The sequence below is a fragment of the Meles meles genome, chromosome 6, assembly GCF_922984935.1.
Source record: "Meles meles chromosome 6, mMelMel3.1 paternal haplotype, whole genome shotgun sequence".
In the NCBI taxonomy this organism is placed as follows: Eukaryota; Metazoa; Chordata; class Mammalia; order Carnivora; family Mustelidae; genus Meles; species Meles meles.
Genome location: NC_060071.1, coordinates 34,523,236 through 34,534,203, shown reverse-complemented (window position 1 = coordinate 34,534,203; position 10,968 = coordinate 34,523,236).

Sequence of the window (10,968 nt, the reverse complement as noted above, 5' to 3'; positions counted from 1 at the left end):
TTGAGTTCCTACCGAATGCCCGGCCTGTGCTGGGGCTGCGCCTTCGTCTTGCTGTGAGGGAGCTCCCAGGGATGGGAGGAACGTGTTCACCATGCCTAGTGAGACCATGGGAAATGGGAGAGACTTCTGACGGCAGGTGGCATCTCCCAGGAAGGGAAGGGACTAGAATCAACTTGGCTGAAAGGGGTGGAAGTGGGAGATGGAGGGAGGCCCCGTGGCTGGGCAGCCCTCCCTCTCCTGGCCTGGGTGGGGTATCCCCAAGGTCCTGGACAGTAGGTCGGTGCAGGAAGGAGGGCATCTCTCACCCCCCCCCCTTGGGGCATCTCTGCACCCATCCGCCCCTGCCAGCCTCCTCCCTTCCTAGGGGACCAGCACTAGTGAGAACGGGCAAGGTACTTAGTGAGAACCAGGGCCCTAGGGGCCAAGGCCAATTCTCCTCATTCACTGGCTGCGTGACTTTGGGTCAGGCATGCTCTGGATCTCGGTTTCCCGATCCATAGGATGGGAATGCCCTTGTGCCTGGCTCACATGCTGACATGCAGAGCTGGTGAGCCACTGTGACAGGGACAGGCACAGGGGGAGCCACAGGGGGGTGGGCCCAGCCCTCCACCTCCCTTCTGCTCCCACATGCTTCATGCCTTGGGGCCCCCTGGCAGCAACGGGGTGGAAAGGCAGGGCTGTTTGGAGCCAAGCAGTTCTTCCAGAAGGGTCCTGGGGCCGCCCCCCAGCCCAGGCCGCAGGCTGCAGTGAAGCCGGTCTGCAGCCTCGCACCTCCCTTCACTGAGTCGTGCTGGGATTCTTTTCCTGGCAAGGGCAGGTACTGAGACACTGTCTTTCTCCGTGAGGCACTGGAGAAGGACAGTCTAGAGGATTGAGGAGGAGTGTGGGTGGGAACCTGTCATCCGGGTCTCCCTGTTGTGCTGTGGCCTTGCCCGTATGCGCCCCAGAGATGCTGCCCTGATTCCAGCCCCAGTTGTCTCCTTTCTGGGTGCCCCCAGAGTGAGCAAGGGAGGTCTCAGACAAGAAGGAGCCTAGAAGGTCGGGTCAAAAGTCCCCAGTTCCCAGGTCGGACAACTGAAACCCAGAATGGGAGCCTGTCTGAGGCCCCAGGTGAGTTTCAAGACAGACCCCATGCTGGAACCCATGCTCTCAGTTCCGGGCCTGGGCCAAATGCCGGGTGTGTGCTGGTGTATTCGGAGCGGGGAGGGAGTATCCGTGCTCTCAGCTCTAGGAAGCCTCCTAGGAGGCACAGTGTTGGGGTGGGGGGTGGAGAGAGCAACACCACAGCAGGAAGAATGGGGGAACAGTGGGACCATCTTCCCTGCCTGAACCGAGAATGGTGACTCACTGGAATCCTTCCCATCCCAAGAAAACAGTATAGGGTTGGACTGGTCAGTGAGGTCCTCAGGGCCAAACAGAGAGTCCCTCTTGGTCCTGTGTGTCCCCTGAGCTGAGCACTCAGCCCCACACAGGACCTTCTGGGGGAAGAAGAGAGGCCTGGTGGGCAAGCCATCACTCAGCACCTCCCTCCAGGGCCCACAGACCCAGAGGGGCTCCACCAGCATGCCTGGGCACCCATGCAGCATCTAGGGCACAAAGGGCCTCCTGCACACCTGCCCAGTACCCCCTGCCCCCCACCCCGAGCTTGCTCAGGCCCACGGCAGAGAAGCTCACCACCTCTCTGTCAGACCACACTGTGAGAAACATCTCGGGGCACAGCGGCCCTCCTGTCAGCCTCCTCACAGGTCTGGGCCACGGAATCTGTGAAGTACTCACAGTTTGGGGAAGGCATGGGTGGAAGCAGGAAGGACAGAGAGAGCAGACATCCTGCAAGTGACAAGGGACCTGGCCGTGGACCTCACGCTCCCAGCCACTGGCCTCAGTCTTCCCACCTGTGCCCTGAGGAGCCGGGCACTTTGGGCTCCCATACTGCTCCTTGTCTTCCAGAGAATTGAGCGGAGGAGAGGAGAGGCGGTGACACGCCTGGGGACAGGTCAGGGGACCACTGTTGGACTCCAAGCAGGGCACTAGGGGCAAGACTGTCACCTGAGGAGGGCCTGGGGCATCGTGAGGCCTATGGGAGGCCACAGACAGAGGCTTGCATTGAGGGCATCAGATGCCAATCCACGCTGCGGCTAGAACCTTCATAAAGGCTTCCAGGGGGTCTTGGGCTGGGGGGGGGGGGGGCAGGGTGCAGGGGCCTCTGATGAAAAGGACCGCTCAGACCCAGATGCCTTCGCTCTCCTGGCCACAGCCTCGGTCCTCTCCCCTCTCCGCCACCTAGTTCCACGCGCACCCCCTCCCCAGAGCAGCAGCGCCCACTGGGTAGGGTTGGGGAGAAAACATTACCCCTCCTAGCTCCTCCAACTGCACACAAACCTCACTTCTTTTGAGAAGCTACTTAGGTCTGGGTCATGGAAGCATCTGGTAACTACAGTGTGAGCAGGCCCAGCTAGCCCCCGTCCTTCCTGACTTCTAGGCGAGGAGCTTCGTAATCTGTAGGACTGGCCGGAAGAGAGCACTCCCTGCTTGGCCAGGGCGGGGCGAGGGGCCTGTGAGATATTTACAGATTTCATGAAAACAAAGCCCCTGAAGTTTGACCCTAAAGAGATGGGGAACACAGGGCCCAGCCCCTATCCCTCTGCATCAGAGGCCCCGCCGCCTGATCCCGCAGTCCTCACCCGACCCACAGGCCCACCTCACCCCTGATGCTACCCCACAAGCCAGCCTCCCGACGGAGGTTCCCATGGGCCCTGAGGATTTCAGACTGAGTGAGGTTGATGACATCTGGGGGGGGGGTTCTGATTCCCAGCTCCTCCAGGCCTCTCTTTCCCCTCCCTGCTCAAGATAAGAGGACAAAGCCCCCCAAGGGCTGTCCACCCACAGCCTCTGAGCCCTGTGGCCACTCACAGGGCTGGGTCCTCCCTATGTCTACATGCGGGTACATCCTACAACCACAGCACTTGCTGGAAAGTGCCACACGCCTGCCCACAAGCCCCCCAGCCGTCCCCCAGACTGAATCATGAAGAGGATGCCCAGGGACAGGGTCAGCAGCAGCCAGCCAGGGAGAATGAGTGACGCTGCCCACACCCCAGGACCCTCACTGGAGCCTGTGGGGGACACACATCACCTTGGACATTGGAGCAGAACTTTCTGAGATTAAGAAGGTCCTGAGATTCTCACTTATTTGTGGAGCATAACAAAGAACATGGAGGACATGGGGAGATGGAGAGGAGAAGGGAGTGGAGGGAAACTGGAAGGGGAGATGAACCATGAGAGACTATGGACTCTGAAAAACAACCAGAGGGTTTTGAAGGGGTGGGGGGTGGGAGGTTGAGGAACCAGGTGGTGGGTAATAGGGAGGGCACGTACTGCATGGAGCACTGGGTGTGATGCCAAAACAATGAACACTGTTATGCTGTAAATAAACAAATAAAAAAAAATAATAACAAAAAAAATTAAAAAAAAAAAAGAAGAAGGTCCTGAGAAGCTTTCAGAGAGAAACTCAAAACACAGAAGGCGGGGGAGCGGGTATCAATTTGGGTTTCCACATTCCCTGACTATGTGAAATCACATCTTCTTTTTTTTTAATTCTTCAAAATCAAACTTAACCGGCTTCGCGCCGCAGGCTCCTAGTTGGTTTACCCTGAACAACAGAGCAGGACCCTGTGTCTTCAGTCCATTCCAGGCATGCTGGCCCACTGGCTGAACTCCGTGGGGTGGCACAAGGACACCATGCAGCAGTGTCCCTGGAGGCTCACTACATCCTTAGGGTGCTGCCCAGAGCCGGACACCATCCGTGCTACGAACAGAGGCACAGTCCCGTCTCTCCAGTCCAGCGCAATGGTCTCCCAGCCTCCTCCTTCTGCCTGCTTCCATATGCCCTCTCCAATCCCTCCTTTCCTCTTCCTCTTTGGGGCAACCTTCCATCACCCCCACATTGTGCGTTGGTTCACAAAGCCACTGCAGATCTGGCCCTTGGGGTGGGGAAGCACTAGTACCTTCCGGGGGGATGGGAGGGGAAGACCCTGCAGGAGAACACACCAGGAATGATGCTAACGAAAGGTAACTTCTGGAACACAGCCACGTGCCAGGCTCCCCACTAAGTGCTATTCAAATATTCACCTTTGATCCTCACAATGACCCTCTGAAGGCAGTGCTATTATTATTCCCATTTTGCAGATGGGGAAGCTGAGGCAAAGAGAAGCCATGTGGCTTGCCCCGCTTCCCCCAGCTGGTAAGTAGGAGAGCCACATTTCTAGATGTGGGCATCTGGGAAGAGACAGAATGCCATATGCCTGTGCTTTGAAGCACAGCCAGACCACTGTTCAAACCTTCATCTCCTTCCTCTGCAGCTCTCTGGAATCATGATTCCTGGAAACAGCAGTTCAAAAAGTGGTTGGGAGGGGAGAGGCAAAATTCTTCTTAGAAGCAGTATAATTCATACTTAGATTGTTCCTTCCGGGCAGGGGAAGGTAGGAACAAATTAAAACAGACAAGCCATCAATGAGTCTAGTCAAGAAAAATGACACAAAATATGAGATTAGAAAAGGAATAGTAACACATGGAGGTTATTTTGGAAATTCAAGAGAGTAGTATGTACAACTCTATGCTTATAAGTTAGAGTGTTTCAACATTAAATCAGAGCATTCTAGGAACACATTTGTAAATTGCCAAAATTGGCTCAATGAGCAAAAGACCAATAACCACAAAATAAATTTTTAAAGTTATCATCTCTAGGGGTGCCGGGGTGGTTCAGTCAGTTAAGCGTCTGCTTTCGGCTCAGCTCATGATCCCAGGGTCCTGGGATCGAGCCCTGCCTTGGGCTCCCTGCTCAGCGGGGAGCCTGCTTCCCCCTCTCTCTCTGCCCTTCTCCCTATTTGTGGTCTCTCTCTCTCTCTCAAATAAATAAATAAAATCTTTTTTTTTAAAGTTATCATTCCTTAAAAAGACACTACAGGTAAAGAGTATAAGGATGAGTTATTTCAAACCGGGGGAGCAGGTGATTTCTACGCTAAACTCTCCCAGAGCATATAGGAGAAATGTAGATCGATGTTATGCTTCTGAATGGATTTTATGAAGCTAACAGAATCCTGACACCCAAATCTGACAGAGAAAACCATATCATCCCACCTGCCCGCATGACGATAACCACAGACCAATTTTACTCTTGGCAGTGGGTACAAAACCTGGATAAAAGACCAGCAAACTGAACCCTGTTTTATTGTGTCCTCTAACGCAGTCAGTGTTGCCCACAATTATCCAACACCCAGCATGCGTCATGCTTCCGCGTACCCTTGATCTGTGCTTGGGGGCTCAACTGGACCCTGCTATCTCGATCCGAACGAGAGGGACGCGACACCCCCTTCCAGTCTTAAGCGCCCCACTCAGGAAGCAGAGACAGCACGCAAAGCTTGCAAAGATGCAAAAAGGCTACAACTTGAGTCACTGCTACTGGCTGGAAACTTGCGGTCAGCCAGAATACCCCGCGAGGTTGACAATTTACCATTTCTTTTTCTTTTTGAGAGGTTCTTAAGTCTTTGCTTGTTTGCTTTTAAATCGGTTACGTCCTCTGCCCTCTCCCTGCTGGGCTTGCTAACATCTGATTAAATAATCAAGTCCTGAAGGAATTCCCTCTTTGCGGTACCAATATGCGTACCCCCCAAAAACTCGGGCGGTGCCTGTGATGACCTGGGCAACCAAATCCTGAGCCTGAGGGACTTGATCCAGCTGGAGGTGCACCCGGGCCAGACAAGAGATAGGGGTCTGGGCCTCCGTCTGTGGTCCCCGCTGGCTGGGAGCTTCTCAGCAAGAAAACGGACTTCACTGCCTCTGGACACCACCAGAGGGGGCACAACTCTGTTTCCAGGATACTTGGCATCAAGGGCCACCTCGCTTCTGATTCTCAGCAACTGTCTTTTTCACTTTTAAACTAATTCAGATATATTAAAGAATAATTTGTATGCAGTGAAATTCACCCAGTTCAATAAGTTTTGACGAGTATGTGCACTTGTTAAAAAAAAAACAAACAAACCTGCAAAATCAAGATGTAAAATATTTCCTTAAAAGTTCTCTCATGCTTCTGTGTGGCCAATTTTCTACGCCCACCTCCAGCCGCTGGCCACCACAGATCTCTTTTCTGCCCCTACAGTTAGCCTTTTCTAGAATCTTATATAAATGGAATCATATTGTGCATGGCCTTTTGTGTCTGTCGTCTTTGACAATGGAAAGTTTTTGAAATTCATCTCTTTCCTCGCATGCATCAATAGCTTGTCCCTTTCTCTTGCGGAGTAATATCCCATCCCAAGGACTGTAGATTTTTTCCCCTCCTTACAGAAGATGAATATTTGGGTCATTTCCAGTTTGGCAACATTATGAAGAAAACTGCTGTCATCATTCACAAACAGATCTTTGAGTGGACATATGTCTTCATTTTTCTTGGGTAAACATCGAGGAATGAGATTACTGGGTCATATGCTAAGAGCAGGCTTAACTGTACAAGAACCTGCCAAACTATTGTCCAAAGTGGCTATTGCTCCATAAAGTGCCTGTTGCCAGGACATTGGACTGCCTTTTTTTTTTTTAAGCCATTCTCATAGGTATGTAGTGTTATTTCATTATCGGGTTTTATTTATTTTTTTCATTATGTTTTTAATTTGTCATATCCTAATGACAAATAGTGGTAAGAATATGTTTATGTATGTATTTCCATCATATCTCATCTTTGATGAAGTCTCTCTTTAAATCCTTTGCCCATGTTTAAATGGCCTGCCTGTCTTATTATTGAGTCAGAAGACTTCTTCATCTATTTTCAACATAGGATCTTTATGAGTTATGTGTTTCTGTATCCAAATATTTTCTCCCAGTCTGGAGTTTGTGTTTTCATTCTCTTCCTAGTACATTTGGAAAAGCAGAAGTTTTTAATTTTGGTGAAAGCCAATATAATCATGTTTTTCTTTTATGGACTGTACTGTTTGTTCCAGCGAAGAAATCTCTACCTACCCAAGGTCACCAAGATACTCTCCTTTATTCTCTAATATAAACGTGTAATGTTGTCATTTCCCGCTAAGCACTGCTTTAAATTTTGTCCCACAAATTTTTCTAGGTTGTGTTGTTTTATTTAATGACAATATTTTGAATTAGTCTCATGGTATCGTCTCTGAATTATGAGTTACTTAAAAGCCTATTGTTTGATTTTCAAATATCCAGGAATTTTCCCAATATCTCTCAGTCATTGATTTATAGTTTAATTTTATTATGGTGAGAGAACATCCTGGTGTGATTTTAATTATTTTTAAGTTGTTTGAGATTTGTTTTATGGCTCAGAATATGATCAATGTTGGGGCGGTTCCACATGCTTCGAGAAGAATGTGTATTCCACTGTTGTTGGGTGGAGTGTCCCATAAATGTCAGTCGGGTTTAGTCAGTTAACAGCGTTTTTTGAGTTATACATCCAGACTGAGATTGTCTACTCACTCGTTCTTTGAAGTACTGAGAGACAAGTGAATGTGTCTATGTCTCCTTTCAGTTCTATCAGTTGTAATTATCCCTGGGGGGGGGCTGTTCTCCCCCCAGGAGGTTGGTTTTCCTCTTGATGAACTTGACTCTGTCCGGAAGTCTCCTTCGTGTTGTGTTAGTCTAGGCACTTGATCTTTCTTTGGATTGGTGTTTGCGTGGCATGTCTATTTTTCATTCTTTTAGTTTTAAGCTACCGAGGTCTTTATATTTAAAGTGGGTTTCTTGTACGCAGCCTAGGGTTCACGGCAAGGGACTTGGAGGGGGGTCCCGCCTTTGCTGTTCCAGCCTCAGCCTTCAGAGGTCCCTGTCTGCCTGTGCGACCTTGTCGTCCCTCTGTGTGCTCTTGCTCTCCCCCTAGTGGTAGACTGCTGTTACTGTTTCTCGGTTAATCGGGGCCCAGCCTCGCAGAACTTGTGCACCTGCGACTCAGAGGGTGGGCCCTGGCAGTGCTCCTGACCTTCGCCTTGTGTCTTTTAGTGGGTTTTTTTTTTTAATATTTTATTTATTTGACAGAGAGAAATCACAACTAGGCAGAGAGGCAGGCAGAGAGAGAGGTGGAAGCAGGCTCCCCGCAGAGCAGAGAGCCCCATGCGGGGCTCGATCCCAGGACTCTGGGATCATGCCCTGAGCCGAAGGCAGAGGCTTATAGCCCACTGAGCCATCCAGGCGCCCCACTTTTAGTGGGTTTTTGACAAAACACTACCTTGGTGGTAGATCTGCACCTCCCACAAGGGCAAGCAGCGGCGTTTGACATTTATTCTTCCCCCGAAACAGAGGATCTTAGTTTCTGCCCCTTTTCCAGCAGCCGTGGAATCAAAGCTGGCTGCACCCCACCATCCCCCACCCCACCCGAGGAGGTTGAGAGAACCTCCTTGAGAAACAGGTGAGGCCGCAGGGACTGCCCTGCAGCAGCAGCTAATGACCTCCTGCTCATGTATGTGTGTGTGTCCTGCTCCTCCTGTTCTGCCTCCAATCTTCCCCCTGGGAAAGGGGGACAACTCCCTCTGGCCCCCCAACATGAGCTCCCAAAGCAAACTGTCCTGTCTTTCCTAAGAGGCACTTGGCACTCCCGGGAACTCATTTCTCTTGGTTGCTCACAACAACCTCAGCCCGGCGAGTTTTAAAACTTGCAGTTTGTAGATTATCTGGCTTTTTCTTTTTAGAATGGGAGTGACATTCTCTTGTGCCTTTCTACATCAGGAGAGAAAGCGGAATTCCCCTCTTTCACTTTTGATACAAGCAGATAATCAAAGGGCTTTCCACGTACCAGCTGCCCTCTGACGGACTCCCTGGTGCCTGTGGCGTGCGGTGTCTCACAAGTTTTCTCATTTCCCCAGACGTCACGCTGTTGTTTGCTGTCAATTGCGTAGCTGCTGTCTAGCCGACGTGAGCCAACACCATGTCCCAGCACTGCTCTAAGTGTATCCTTTCCTTCTAAACCTTCCCCAACTCCTGTCTTTTCTCTCACACCCACATCTAATCTGTTGGGTGACCCCGTGGCTCTGTCTTCAAAATAAAACCACTTCCTTTCCAAATTAAAAATGAACTTACCAAGGGCCCAGCAATTGCATTTAGCCCAGAGGAATAAAGACCTGTTTTCATGGAGGGACTTGTCTGCAAGGAACTTGTTCCTAAGTAGCTTTGTTTGTAATAACCCCAGCCTGGAACCCACCCAGATATCCCTCAAAAGGTGAGTGGCTCACCGTAGGACAGCACATCTGTACCATGGAGCGCGATTCAGCAACAAAAGGGAATGAGTCAGTGATGCAGGCGACGACTTGGATGAATCTTCAGGCAATGATGCGGCGTGGAAGAGCCAGTCTCAGAACCCATATGGCGCAGTCCCATGTATGTAACCGTTGTGGGGACCTTAATCACAGAGCTACAGATTGGTGGCTTCTGGAGTTTAGGAACAGGAGGGGAGGGATGTGGCTTAAAATGGGTGACACAAGGGGTCTCGTGGCCATGGTACAGTCAAGCATCTTGATTGTTGATTGTTGTGGTGGTGACTCCAGGCTCACATGTGACAAAAATTGAGTAGAGCTACACACATCCATATAACCAGTGACATCTGAGTAAACTAGAGGATGCCAACGCCAATTCCTTGATGTTGCTGCTGGGTTGGGGTTTTGGGAGATGGGGAGGGGAGCTGGGGGACAGATGCACGGGACTTCTTTGTGCGTTCCTTTGCACCATCCTGTGAATCTAGAATTATTTCAAAATAAAAAAATTTTAAATGCATATACCCAGAATCCAATTCCCCCTTCCAGTCACCTGCCCTGTTACGATGTAGGTCCAAACCGACGTAGGTCATCTCTTACATGGATTATCGCAACAGTCTATTCTCAAAAAAAGAGCAGCTTCTAAAATGGAAGGAGAAATAAATGAAGACCAGCCAGGTGAGAAAAGCAAAAGTTATTTATCGGATGCTTATTTTGGAAGGAAGTCAGCCCCGGTCACTCAGAGGCAGGCAGAGGTGTGGGAAGGCTTTATGGGCCAAAATGGGAGGCATCAGGTGTGCCCCCAAGGGAAGCTTTTGGCACAGGGCTGCCACTAGAGGTGGGCTGACTAGAAGTGAGACATCCTGTGTTGATGGGTTGGCTTTTTCCTGGTTGATTCTAACTTGGGACGAGGGACCAAAAGTGGGGAACCCGTCGGTTATTGACTCTTTGGGGGGCCAATTGTCACAGAGACTGTTGTTTGGCTTCCTGGATCATCACTAGAGATAGGGGTGTGGCTTCCCACAAACCTGACAGCGCCAGCACAGCGGGCTGGCTTCCTGCGCTGATGATTGTAGAAAAGGGGGTGGTTTCCTGTGCAGGTCGCTGCAGGTGCGTGTCAGAGTTCTGTTTTTATATGTAGCCTGGCCATTGTTGGCTCATATATTCAGTCTCCCATATTCCTCTGCTAGAATTCTCCAGCGGGTCCCCATTGCACAGAGTCCTCACAATGGTCTCTAAGGCCCTACTTGACCTGGCCCCATTTTCCCCTTCTAGCCTCCTTCTCTCTTGTACTCTCCACTCCAGCCCCACTGATCACCTTGCTGTTCCAGCACGTGCCAGGCCCTCTCCCAAGGCACTTATGGTCTTCTCACATCTGTATGACATTCTTATTTTTCATGCTCATTGTTTATATCCCAGCTAGAGTGGAAATTTCACGAGGATAAAAGTTTGGCTTGGTATCTTGACTTCTATCCCAGCACCTAGAATATTGCCTTGCCCAGCCCAGAGCGAGTGCCCAGTATAATTTTTAAAAAAACAAAAACAAAAACGAGTGAACTCATACGTGAGTATATGTGTGCAAATATATTTAATAACATCTACTACTTTTTACCAGGTGCTTGGAGTTTACTGAGCACTGTGCAAAGTGCATTAATATATTGTCCACTTTTATTCTTTATAGCTTTCCTATGGAGGTGATGTCATCAGAGTCACTTCCTGTCCAAGTAAG